General features: G+C 38.4%; 1 protein-coding gene across 1 annotated transcript in view; it reads right to left on the bottom strand.

Annotated features, from left to right (window-relative positions):
- The window catches only part of GRXCR1 (glutaredoxin and cysteine rich domain containing 1), a 225,062-nt gene extending 211,208 nt beyond the window's left edge, over window positions 1–13,854 (bottom strand). Inside the window, exon 1 of the transcript XR_011969565.1 lies at window positions 1–13,854. This exon is cut by the window's left edge and continues 14,320 nt beyond it. The gene's annotated coding sequence lies outside the window, so the exon portion shown is untranslated.

The raw sequence follows: 13,854 nt of genomic DNA, 5'->3' as shown, positions 1-13,854 counted from the left end.
TTACGTATGTTGTCAAAATTGTTCAATGTGTTTATAATTTTACTGAACTCCCTTTCCCCCTTTTTTATTCTTTTCTAAAAAGGATGACTCTAGGGTTGTGTTTGTCTTTCACTGCTGAAGAAGACCATACCATAAGAGAAATAATGACATGACTTGCACTTGACTTTGTTTTGAGTGAGGGAGGGCTGTGCAGGTCACCAGCCTCACTTCTCCTCCAGAGTCATCTGAAACCAGTGACCTGATATTCCTCAGAATGACTGGAGATGACGCAGGATGCACTGGGAGGCCTTGGTTTAGGTCAAGGTCTATGCAGGTACTTACTTAAAGTGAGGTAATGTCCATTCATTGAATAGGTCCTTTTAAGTAGTAGCTAAGACATGGCCCCTTTAATGAGGCAAAGAAAAGAAAGACCTCAGACTGGGAGGGAAACAGCAGTTACTGTTGATAATAACTCTAGGGAATGAAGAAGGAAAAGATATTCAGAAGTGAAAGCTATATAAAAAAATTAACAATTTTAAAATATCCTTTAAGGGGAACTGCAAGGTTCACTGAATTTTAAATCTGATTTACCTTTATCGTGTAAACATTTTTTAAAAGATGGATATTTGACCATTCTTTGTTAAAGTATACTGTTGCATCAAAACCAAGTTTATCATTCTTAGAATTACAGTAATAAATGACGTGATATTTAAAATGTATTTCCCTCATTTGCAAGTGAAAGGCATATAGTAGGTTTCTTAGGCTCATTTAATTTGCTTCTATATGAACTGAGTTAGTAGTAGCATGCTAATTTAATTTATTACATTTGTATAATTCGTACTATTCTTCAAATTACTTTTACATTTTCCAGTTTGATTTTATGAAGAATTCAGGGCAGGCATCATCATTTCCCTTTCTACAGAGAAAGCAATTAAGTCCTAGACAGGGCAAGTGTCTTGCTCTAGGTAATACACATAGTTAGAGGCAGACTTGTAATTACAGCCCACATCTCCTGGTCCTTGGTCCAGCTTTCTTTCCAGCACAATCAACATGCATTTAGTAAGTGCCTATTCTAAGCACTAAGAATAGAAAAACAAAAATGAAACTATCCATGAGCTTCTACTGAATATAAGGTTATGGTACCTAACACCCACTTTGAAACTACTAAACTCATTCATCATTGAAGCTGTTTCTACACATGAGGTCAAAAAACTAATATTTGAGCATAAGAACTTTTAGTTGAAGTATTAATTGCAACCCTCCATGTTTGTATGATGTAGGATAATTTTTGGAGTTATTGAAGTCAAAGAAACATATGTGTATTTGTATGTATTGTGTGTGTATGTATGCCTTGAATGGATCCTAGATGTTATGTGACCCAATCCTCTTATTTTACAGATGAGAAAACTAAGCCTCAGAGACATTAAAATAACTTGCTAAGTCACATAAACAATTAAGTAGCAAAGCCAGGATTGAAACCTAGATACTCTGACTTCAGTTCTATTAATTTTCTTTTCACACCTTGCCACCCATCCCTTACTAAAAATAAATCAAGAAACTGCCAGGCCTAAATTACATATAGTACAACAGTTTGGGGGAAGGGGAGCCCCAGGTGAGGGTGGGGGGAAAAGATTTGCTATTCAGTCCAGAGCTGAGATTTCATCTATATGAGAAACTCTTGGCATGGAAATTGTCCACTCGTGCAGATCAACAACTCATAGTCTTAGAAAATATCCTGGGGACACAGAGAAGTTGTATTTTTCCTATCCAGTATAAGTGTAGAAGAATGACCTGAAGTAAAGTAAGTCTTCCTGACCCCAAAGCTGGCTTGCTATACACTGGGATATGCCACTTTTCAGTATAAAATAATATTGAATGAAAAATCTGAACTATGGTGACATGCTGAACCTTAATTCAGTGGAATTATCAGGTATCATGAATACAGTAAAGTTTGCTTCTCTTTATTAATGATCAGAGAATTTATCCCCTGAGAGCTCCTTCCCTAACTATAGTTACATCCTAAATTTATTTATTTTAGACCTAATCCATTCTATTTTTATAGATAAGGAACCTGAGATCCAAAAGGACTCAACTCACTCTTCCACCTAATTTCCCTATTTCTATCAAGGACAAAAGTGCTATCCCAGTCCCCAAAATCCACAACTTTGGAAGTATCCTTGGATTCTTTGCTTCCCTTACCCCCCATACATCCAATAAGTTGCTAAGTCTTTCTCAGCTTCCACCTACACATCTTTCTCATCCACTTCCTTCTGCTCACTCAAAGACATCACCTTAATTCAAGTCTTCATCATCTCCCACTTGTAGTATTACAATAGAGTCCTTATTGGTTCCTTCTCTAATTCAAGCACACAACTGACTGTATCACTTCCCTGCTCAAAAAGCTTCAGTGGCTCCCAATTACCTCTAAGATAAAATAAAAATTCATTTATTTCATATTTAAATTCCTTTCCAGTCTGGCTCCAGTCTATCTTTCCAAACCAATTTTGCATTATTTCCCCATACACACTTTCCACTCCAGTCAAACTGTCCTACTTGCTGTGTCCTGCACACAACTCTCCATCTCCAACCTCCATACTTTACACAGGCTGTCCACCATGACTAGAAGGTTCTCCTTATTTATTTCTTTATACCTTTTAATATTCTCAGTTACCTTCAAGCCTTAACTTAGGTACTCCCTTTATTTGAGACTTTTCTTGATTCTCCTTAATTGTTAGCATTCTCCCCCTCTGAACTGAAATTACTTTGTATTTGCAATTGCTTTGCAACTGCTTTGTATTTTCTTCATTGTAAGAAATGCTTCTTGCTTGACATATAGACTCTGATTACCCAGTAGTAGAATCAAAAGAAGAATGCAAATAGAAACAAAAGAGAAGAAGCAACATTGGAGAGGTACCATGAACAAGGTCACTGGACCAAGGCGAGGGAGGGTGGGAGGTGGGTGGGGGGAGTAAGAGATATATTGCCATTTAGTAAAAATGGGAATTTCAGGGCTCCACGTTTGAGAGAGGGAGGTAGTGTGTTTTCAGTCCTCCTTTACACATACACAAGAGGAATAGTGGTAGAGAATTAAATAAACCAAACTGTCTGTTTGCTGCAACCTCTGGGTTCAGAATAAGTTATATCTTGTGGCTTAACTGAGACTAAGAATTGTAATTGTTACTGGTTTTTATGTCAAGAGTAAAGCATTCCACACAGTTAAGGGTGTTCTGTGTATTCCTATGGGAAACAATTCTACTGCACCAACATTAATGTGAGCATATGACTAGAATTCAGTGAAATATAGGGTGTCTCAAAAGTTTTAGTGCAATTTTAAACCACTAAAACATAAAAATTTAAACTGTATAGCAAGTTCTGGGGAGATCTAGGGTATTGCCAGTAGGATAGTGGCTCAGCAAAACAGTAAATCAAGCCCTCATTGTTGTATTTGCTAATTTCCAAGGTATAAATGATCATACTGAACATTTGACAACCAGCTCCAAGAATCGAATCCAGCACACTTCTGGATCTCCCAGGAGAATGTTAAACTCCTTAAGGGCAGGGGCTATTTTGCTTTTCTCTCTGTATCCTCATCAACAGTGATTTCCATATAACAGAAGCTAAATAGATAATTGATGAGTCAATGGAATAGAAATGTCTCAAGACTAGTTTGGATCAGAACAAGAATTAGATATTAGACCTACTGAATTCAAATTCACAACTCTTTCTATCTCCCTTTACCTCAAATTACTCCACTATATGACTCATATCTATTTATTTAGGACTTTTTTAAGCTTTAAAAGTATTTTTCTCACCATAACCTTGGGAGATAGATAATGTAATTATTTTTATATCCATTTTGCTAAGGTTAAAAGGAACCAAATAACCTACCTAGAGTCATAGAATGAGTATCAGAGCCAATTATTCAGTCAATAAGCATTTATTAAGTGCCTACTATGTATCACTTAGGGTGAGGCAACACCCATTCATTGAATAGGTCTGTTTACGGCTCTCCAGGAGCTGTCTAATGTGGGAGATAATATGCAAACAAATGTATACAGACAAGCTATGTTACAGGATAAATTGGAAACAAATAACAGCGGGAAGGCACAAGAATTAAGGATTGGAGAAAGAATTGCTTTAGAAAGTGAAATTTTGGCCAGGGCTTGAATACTTATAGTACAGTGGAAAGTAACCCTGTATTTGGAATGAGGATTTGAATTCAAATCTTTACTTTGATAAATTATCTGAAAACCTTAGGCATGTTATTTAATCTCTCTGGGCCTCAGTTTTTCATCATCTGTACAATTTATGAGAGTATTGTAGTAGATGACATCTAGGGTCCCTTCCAGTTCAAAATCTATGATTCTACAATCTATAGCTTCTAATTCCAAGATCACCACACAGTTTTGCCTCTCTATAAAGGCTGATAGGTCACGAAGTGCAGAGGACTAAGGAAAACCTGAATATAGCAACAACAAAGAACTCCTGGTGCTATATGGAGTAAGGATGAGAAATAGTCTATAGACTTCAACTACCATGCCACTAACCAAGGCAAATGCCCTTTAATCAGATTGATACTGCCTCCATAAGACTTTTCATCAGAATGCCAGTAGTTGGTGTGGAGGGGAATGAGAGAATGTCATAAGTCATTCAAAGCTACTATACAAATAAATCAGATAGCATTTAGATAAAACTGGTCAATCCATAGGACAAAAGGGCAATGATTTCAGAGTCAGAAAATAATCTAGCTCTATAAAGCATTAGGACAAATAACTGATGATTACTTCTAAAGCTAGCTATTGTACAGATCCACTCAATGGTTTACAAGTCCCATTACTAAGCCCTGAAATAACTCTGTTCCAAATAGGTTCCATGTCAGTTGACAACAGTCTGACTAAATACAAAGGAAAATAAGATAGGATTTTCTAGTTTTCCTATGCTCCATTTGGAGCTCAGAAAATCAATATGATTATTTCAGACAATGTTCCATGTATTATCAGTAACTATATACATGAGTATATTATCAATCAATAAACATTTATTAAGCATTTACTACATGCCTGTTTCCACACACACACAAAGAAAAGGTGATCCCCTGGAAAAGCAAATGGCTTTGCCAAAACAACTCCATGGAAAAAACTGCCTATGGGGTCATGAAGAGTTGGACACAACTGAATGACTCAAACAACATCTACCAGGCACAAAAGAGGGATATTTTTTTTAAAAAAGAATAGATTCCTTTCTCTTTTTAAATACTTCAGTGTTAGCACTTAAAGCTCTAATGAGCAAGTATTTCTTCAAAATGTAAATCATAAAGTGATAGTTTTTCCAAGGAGACAGAGCACTGGACTTGAACTCAGGAAGACATGGGTTGAAATCCTACCTGAGACACACTTGCCCTGGACAAGTCATTTAACCTATCTGAGCCTCAGTTTTTCATATTTAAAAATGGAAATAGCATCTCACAGATTGGTCGTGAGGCTAACATCATATAAAATACATTAAAAATTTAGCAAGCATCATACACAATGTAAGTGCTGTGCAAATGGTGGTGCTTGTTGTCCTTCGTCTTCGAAGAGGACCAAAATGACATCACCATAGTAAAGTGAAATTTCAACTGTGGCTGATCAGATCAATACAAGCTCAGAATGTTCTACCACACGTTGGGCACAGATGGTCCATATGAATATTTGGGGTGAATATCCCAAATTTGCGCATCCTGCATTTACTTTATGCTGTTTCAATTCAGCTTTGCTCAAAGAACACAGCACCTTTTCTTATGTGGGCACGCTATGCTCAGTGGTCCTGTGCCAGTGTCTCCCATGTTGCACAGTCAAATCCAAAGTTCTTGAGAGAGACCTTGAGAGTGTCCTTGTGTCATTTCTTCTGGCCACTATGTGATCACCTGCCCCATGTAAGTTCTCCATAAAATAGTCTTTTTGGCAAGCGTACATTTGGCATTCAAACAACGTGGCCAGCCCATCGAAGTTGTGCTCTCTGAAACACAGTCTGAATACCTGGCAGTTCAGTCCAAGCAAGGACTTCAGTGTTTGGTAGCTTGTCCTGCCAGGTGATCCTCAGAATCTTCCTAAGACAGTTCAAATGGAAACGATTCAGTTTCTTGGCATGGCGCTGGTAGACTGTCCATGTTTCACAAGCATATAACAATGAGGTCAGCAAGACGGCTCTGTAGACCTTCAGTTTGGTAGTCAGTCTAATACCTCTTCTCTCCCAAACCTTTCTTCAAAGCCTCCAAAACACTGAGCTAGCTCTAGCAATGCATGTATCAACCTCATTGTCAATGTGTACATCCCTGGAAAGTACACTACCAAGGTAAGTGAACTTATCCACAGCATTCAAAACTTCTCCATTTGTTGTAATCGATGGTTCCATGTATGGATGGTGTGGCGGTGGCTGATGGAGCACTTGTGTTTTTTTGGTGTTAATTATTAGGCCAAAATTAGCACAGGCAGCAGAGAATTTATTATCCATACTTTGTTGTATCTCAGCTTCAGAGGCTGCATTGAGTGCACAATCATCTGCAAACAGAAAATCATGCACCAACACTCCCTCCATTTGGTCTTAGCTTGTAACCTTTTCAAATTGAAGAACTTATCATCAGTATGGTAGTTGACCTTGATGCTGTGTTCATCCTCATCGAAAGAATTTGTCAACATGGCTGAAAACATCATGCTAAAAAGCATGGGAGCAAGCACACAGTCCTGTTTCACTCCATTGGCAACTGGGAAGGCACGAGAGCTTTGTCCATTATCCAAAACCCAGGCAAACATGCCATTATGAAATTGACATACAATATTGATGAACTTCTGCGGGCAACCAAATTTTGACATAATTTTCCATAAGTCCTCACGACTAACAGTGTCAAAGGCCTTGGTCAGATCCACAAACATTGTGCACAGACCTCTGTTCTGCTCCTGGCATTTCTCCTGGAGTTGTTGGGCGGCAAACACCATATAGACTCTTCCTTGGCCCTTTCTGAAGCCACACTGGCTCTCAGGTTTATGCCCATCTTCCAGGTAAAGGATCATCATATTAAGGACGACTCTAGCAAGAATTTTGCCAGCAATGGCTAAGAAAGAGATCCCCCTGTGATTGTCACAGGAAAATCTATTTCCTTTACCCTTATAGAGATGGACAATGGAGGCATCCTTGAACTCCCAGGGGATAACCTCCTCTTGCCATATAACCTGGAAAACTTCAGTCAGCTTTTGTATGAGCAATGGTCCCCCAACCTTGTAAATCTCAGCTGGAATAGAATCAGCACCAGGTGCTTTGCCACATGAAAGGAGCCTAATGACCCTCAAAACCTCTTCTTCAGTTGGAAGTTCAGCTAAGGAGGGATTGACTTCAACCTGAGGTAAACGGTCAGTGACCTCAACATTGATTGATGATGGTCTGTTGAGAACACTATGGAAGTGTTCAGAGCATTGCTCTAGGATCATGTCCTTATCACTAATCAATGTGGCTCCATCAGCACTGAGCAGTTGTAATACACCATAAGTTTTTGGTCCATAAATAGCTTTCAGGGAATCATAAAAGCATTTTGGATTGTTACTATCAGCATAAAACTGAATTTCATCTGCCTTCTTACTGAGCCAGGAATCCTGCATCTCTCTAAGCTTTGCTTGTACTTTGCTTTTGATGGAATTAAATGTTGCTGTCTTGGAGGTGGATAAACTATCCTACTGGTAAATCCTGGGGAGTTCATGTTTTTCATTTAGCAGCTTCTGAATTTCCCCATCATTTTCATCAAAGCAGTCTTAGTGTTTGTGAGTGTTCTGACCCAGATGAGAAAATGTAGTGCTGTACACCAAATCTCTGAATGCTACCCACTCTTTTTCTGCTCCACTGTTGCCAACTATGTGTTGGCTCAACTTTCCCTTCAAGTCAGCAGCAAACTGTTCACGCTTAGAGAAGAACTCTAATTTGTTGACATTAATTCTTCTGGTAGTCATTTTGCCTTGGAGGCAGCACTTTTGATGAATGTGAATATTTAGCTTGGAAAGAATAAGTCTATGATCAGTCCAGCACTCTGCACCACACATTGCCTTTTTCACTCTCACATCTTGTCTGTCTCTTCTCCTTATAATCACGTAGTCTATTAGACGCCAGTGTTTGCTGTGAGGGTGCATCCATGAAGTTTTATTGTGTTTAGGTAAATAGAAGACAGTGTTGGTGATGAGAAAGTCATGTGATGCACAAGTCTTCAACAGTAAATGACCATTACTATTGCTGTTTCCAACCCCATTCCTCCCTAGGACTCCCTGTCAAGTCTGGTCGTCTGAACCTACTCTAGCATTAAATCACCCAGAATTCTAAGCTTGTACTCTTTTGGCACATTGACGATAAGGGTCTCTAGGTCTTCATAAAATTTTTCTTTGACTTCATCAGGGTTTGTCATGGTGGAAGCATAGACACTGAGGATGGTGGCATGGCATTTTCCAGTGAGTGGCAATCACATTGTCATGAGCCTGTCATTCACTCCTTTTGGCAGGCATACCAGCTTGCTGATTAGATTACTTTTGATTGCAAAACCCACACCAGCTTCACGGCGTTTCCCTTCACTGTGCCCACTCCAAAAAAAGATGTATCCAGCTCCAACTTCAGTAAGCTGGCCTTCATTTGCCAACCTGGTTTCACTCAGGGTTGCTATTTGGATGCGATACCTGGTGAGTTCTCTTGCAATAAGAGCGGTTCTCCTTTCAGGTCTACTGAATTTTGTGTTCTCTATTAGTGTGCTCATGTTCCATGTGCCGATGGTGAGTGGAATCATCTTTGCAGATGTTTTCGTACTTTTTTTTGTGTTTTGACTGTGTAGTGGGATTCCCCACCTGCCAAGGTAATCAGGCCAGGGCTGGGTAAGCAGGCAATGTTTAGGGCACCTTTGTAAATATCACATTATTATAGAATTGAAAAAAATCCTCAAGCAATCCTCTGGTTTAGTTCCTTGGCTTCAGGAGTTACTTTTTAATCCAAGTCTGTGATTGCATTGATACAGAGAATTCCCAATGAAGAAATTTCTCTACTAATGCATGTTACCAACTGCTCTACAACGGACAGTCTTAAAGAGGTTCCTGGGTTACTGAGAGGTTAATTGACCGTGGCACTAAGGCAGTGGTGGTGACTATGAATATGTTGTAGTTCTCAACTGCAAAGTATAACAGGCTATATAGAAGGCAGAAGAAAAACATTTATTTAGACACCACAAAGCAAAATCCATCATGGTGACCAAGAAGTTAATAAACAAGATCACCAAAAGCTATTCCTAAGCCTCCCCCTTTCTGCTGGGGTCTTCTCACAAGCAAACATTCAAGAGCCTGAGCCTTGCTGCACCTGCCTGCCTGCATCCTCTCTCCTCTGCCCCAAGGGTGCTCACTCACTTCCTCCTGTTTCTGCTCCACCCTTCCTGTTCTGCCTCTTCATCAAGCTCCTCCTCCTACATGTGTCTTAGGATTCCAGGTGAATTAAGCAGGTCACATGGGGCTATTAATGAATGAGAAAGATCTTTCCGTTTAAATTGCTATTACATTGACTTACCCAAGGTCACTAACCATGGATGTCTCATAGAGCTCTGTCCTGTCCTCTTCTCCCTCTCTACATCAGCTCCCATGGATTCAATTATCATCTCTCTATCCAGACCTAAGTTCACTACTGACTCCCAGACTCCCATCTCCATCTGCCTTTCAGACATCTTGAATTAGATGTCCAGTAGACATCTTGAACTCACCATGTGAAAATCCAAAATCAATATCTTTCCCTTCACTATGATTGTCATAAGTATACTATCCTCTCAGTTACCTGGGCTTACAACCTAGATGTCATCCTCAACTCCTCACTATCTTTCCCTCTCCATACCCGATGTGTTGACAAGGCCGATCAATTTTATCTTTGCAATATCTCTCAAACATGCCTCCTTTTTTCCTCTAACACTTCCACTACCCTGGTGCAGGCCCTCATCTCCTCATACCTGGACAATTACCACAGCATGCTGATCTAATTAACTTTAAATGGTCAAACAAACCAACTCAAATCTCTCTCCAATCTGATTCAGCCTACACTTCACAACCAAAGCAATTTTTGTAAAGTTCAGGTCTGGGCATGTCAACCACCTACTAAATAAAGTCCAAGGGCTATCACTTCCAAGATCAAATACAAAGTCCTCTGTTTGATGTTCAAAGTCCTTCACAACCTACCCCCCATCCTTTCCATCTTCTTACGCTTCCATGTACTCTTCAATACAGTTACACAGGCCTTCCTGCTGGTCCTCAAAACAAGACATTCCATTTTTCTCATCTCCAGGTCTTTTCATGGTTGTCCCTCATAACTAGAATGCTCTCCCTTCTCACCTCTGCCCCCTGGCTTGCCTGAGTTTCTTAAAGGCCCAGTTAAAATCCCACCTTCTATAAGAAGATTTTCTTGATCCCTCACAATTCTCATGTCTCCCTTCTAATGATTACGCTTTATTTGTCCTGTGTTTAGTTTGGCTACACATAGTTGTTTGTATATTGTCTCTCCCATTATATTGTGAGCTACTTGAAGAAAGGAACTGGTTGTTTGTTTGTCCGATGTCTTTCTCTGTATTCCCATCACTTAGCATGGTGCCTAGTAGATTGTAGGCACTTAATAAATTCTCATTGATGACTGATACAGAAAAGTAGGTTTGAACTCAGGTTTTCTTAATTCCAGGATCAGCTTTCTATCTACCATGCTAAGCTCCCTCTCAACTTCTTCATATCCCCCAAAGAAAACTGCTTCAGAACTCTTTGGTCTTTTATATTACTTCACTCTATGTCTCCTACTGACTATCTTATTCAATAATCACAAAGTCACTTCATCTTATTGATTTTCATTTGTCACTATCTGTCTATTCTATCATCTTTCCATAACCAAAAGATCTATGGACCTATGGGTGTGAGCAAGGTGGTAGGGCTGCTTGGGAGGGCAGTGCTTCACCAATATGTGAGCAGCAAGTGAGGAAAACTACCTAAAAAGAGATGATTCTGCAGCTGGAAACTTTCTATATATTCATAAAAATGAAAAACCAAAAACAGTTGTTTAACTTGATAGCCTTCCCTAAAAGATTGCTTTAGAGCATGTGTAAGAAATGCCATTTTCCAGAAGACTTTCTCTTCTATTACAAAAGCCTGAATTTGGTTCTCTATAAAGTGCTAGATCTACTTTGTTTTACAGTGTTGAGATATTTATCTCAGTTTGCTACCCATGCTAACTTTTTCCACTCACTTTTATTTAAATATTTGAGTGCTCCTACCAAAAGATTGTTTTCAGTTGAGCACTACGTCCATTTTTTACATATGTGACCACTGTTTATTTCTGAGTGGAAAGAGAAAACCCATAAAGAGCAAGATAATTCCTACAATTAAAGAAAGTTATACAGGAAATAAATTTTCTCCTCCCAGAGAATCTGACAAGATTGTACTGATAAAAATTTTTTAAAAAATGGCTATGCCCTTATCCACAAGTTCAAAACTATGTACTTGTTTATCTTAAACTTAATTTACATAAATATATGAATACATAATTAGAAACATATAAAGGATTTCAAATACACATTCATTGATTATACTTATATGTTATGTATGATTCCTTCACCCCTGCCCCAAAATATTTTTCTGTAACCTTAAGCAGTTATAATTCATTTGCTGTCCAGTTAATAAATTCCCAATTAACGTAATTTCCTCCATTGCAGGAGATTTAGTTTGCCTAAATTCAGAAATAATCAGATGAGAGGATGATAAGTTCACTGATGTTCTACCCCAACAGGAGTAGTAGGATGGAACATTCAGGCTATAGGCAGAGCTTCCTCTACTCAGCTAAATAAGAAGCAAGATAAGCTTTGTTGATCATCCCATGAATTCCCAAGTCATCAAGAAATGTTTCCTTTGTGATTTAAATTAAGAGGACAAGATTTAAATTAAGGGAACAAAACTTTGCCAGAATTAACCCTAAAAACAGTCAAAAAAAAAAAAAACGAATACTCATGCTTTCTAGATGCTACACTCCTTTTTCTCTGAGCAATCAAGACCCTTCTCAATATGCCTTCCCTTTTACACCAGGAGGTGAGGGCTCTTCCATGGTACAGCTTCCTTCCCCTGGGCAACCAGATACTACAAAATCAATCACCCATGTCCGTCCAACATCTCTGATATCAGCTCCAGATTTGGTATCAACTTTCTATTTTCTCACAAGAAGCAGCCTGAAGTAATTAGAGAGGACACTGAATTCAGAAGATTTGGTTTTTAATCCATTTTAAAATGCTGTATTTAAGCTGTATTTTTAGCTACTATTATCCACGTGACTGGATGAATCACTTTTCTGGGTCTGTCATTCTAAAGTGAGAAGATTAGACTCCATGGTCTCTCCCAGTTCTAAGCATTTTGTTCGTAAGACTAGCAGTCCAACAGAATCTGGCCTTCCCATGTGCTGCTTCTTTCCTCACCTCTAGGTTTAGACCTGGAAGATTCTTCTGCCTAATAGCCCTCTGCACTAGATCAGTGGTGACACACTCACTTTAATTAAGCTGTCTTCTGAAAGGAAATACAAGCTCCAAGTCTTAGGTTCTTCTTAAATAGTGACCAGGAAAATGAAGAATTATTCCCCTGCCCAAGGTCTCAGTTTTTCATCATCATCGTCATCATCGTCATCATCATCATCATCATCATCATCATCATCATACCTAATGTATACATAGAACTCTAAGGTTCATAAATCCCTTTACATATATTATCTCTTCTGATCCTTGGGAAATAGGTGTCAATATCTCCTTTATACAGAAGAGGAAACTAATTCAAACTGATAATCCAGAATACAAATCCAGTGCTCTGTCCATTCCATCACCTACCTTTGTATGGGGCATGAGGCACAATGTAAGTATCTCTAACTATAGGTATTATAGATTCTTCTTTCATTAGTAATACAGGAATTTGAAATGGAAGAGTATAAGACTGGTCTTTAACATCATAATTTAAGGTTTACAGATTCAATTTTAAAGGGGCTATACGTACCACTTTAACAAAGACTGAACTAGTAGTTTCTATACGCAATCACCAGGTATTAATGGCACCTGACCAAGAAATGATATATTGGGAATATCACTTCCTCATTTTTGGATGTTATGTTTTTCTTAATGCAGTCTGAAGTTACATTATAACTTTCTTGGCTTCCATATCATAATTTTAACTTATGTTATCCTTATAGTCTTCTGAAAATACCGTTACTTCTTCAGACAAATTGATATATTGCCCTTTCTCACTCCATCTCCTACTTGAGGAGTTGATTTTTTGAACCTAAGTATCACATTACATTTACCCTTATTAAATTTCATTTTTTTAAGTTTTCATTTGGGGGGGCCAATGTTTTAGCCTGTGAAAAGCATTTTGGATCTTGATGCTTTCAGCTAATGTTTTAACCCTCCCTCTCAGCTTTGCTTCATATTCAGGTTTCAAAACAAGACATTTATACCTGTATTCAAGCCAAGGATAAAGATGTTAAATAGTATAAGGCTAAGCACAGATCTCTGGGGCACTCCATGAGAGACCTCATTCCAAGTAAATACCAAGTTATTAAGGACTATTCTTTGGGTCCTGATATTAAACCAGTTTTGAGGCTATTTAATTATGTTATCATCTAAACCAAATCTCTCAATCATCTCCCCCCGCCAAAAAAATTAGCATACTCATAGAATACCCTGACTAAAATCTACATAAATACAACATTCCTTTGCTCTATCAGCTGATACTAAAGGAAGATAGGTTTTCATTAGGTATGATCGCTTCTTTTTTTTAAATTTTTTAAAATTTATTTTTAGTTTTCAACATTCACTTTTATAAGATTTTG

The sequence above is a fragment of the Notamacropus eugenii genome, chromosome 6 (genome assembly GCF_028372415.1).
Source record: "Notamacropus eugenii isolate mMacEug1 chromosome 6, mMacEug1.pri_v2, whole genome shotgun sequence".
In the NCBI taxonomy this organism is placed as follows: Eukaryota; Metazoa; Chordata; class Mammalia; order Diprotodontia; family Macropodidae; genus Notamacropus; species Notamacropus eugenii.
Note: the sequence above shows the minus strand (reverse complement) of the source record. Positions and strands in the feature narration are given on the sequence as shown.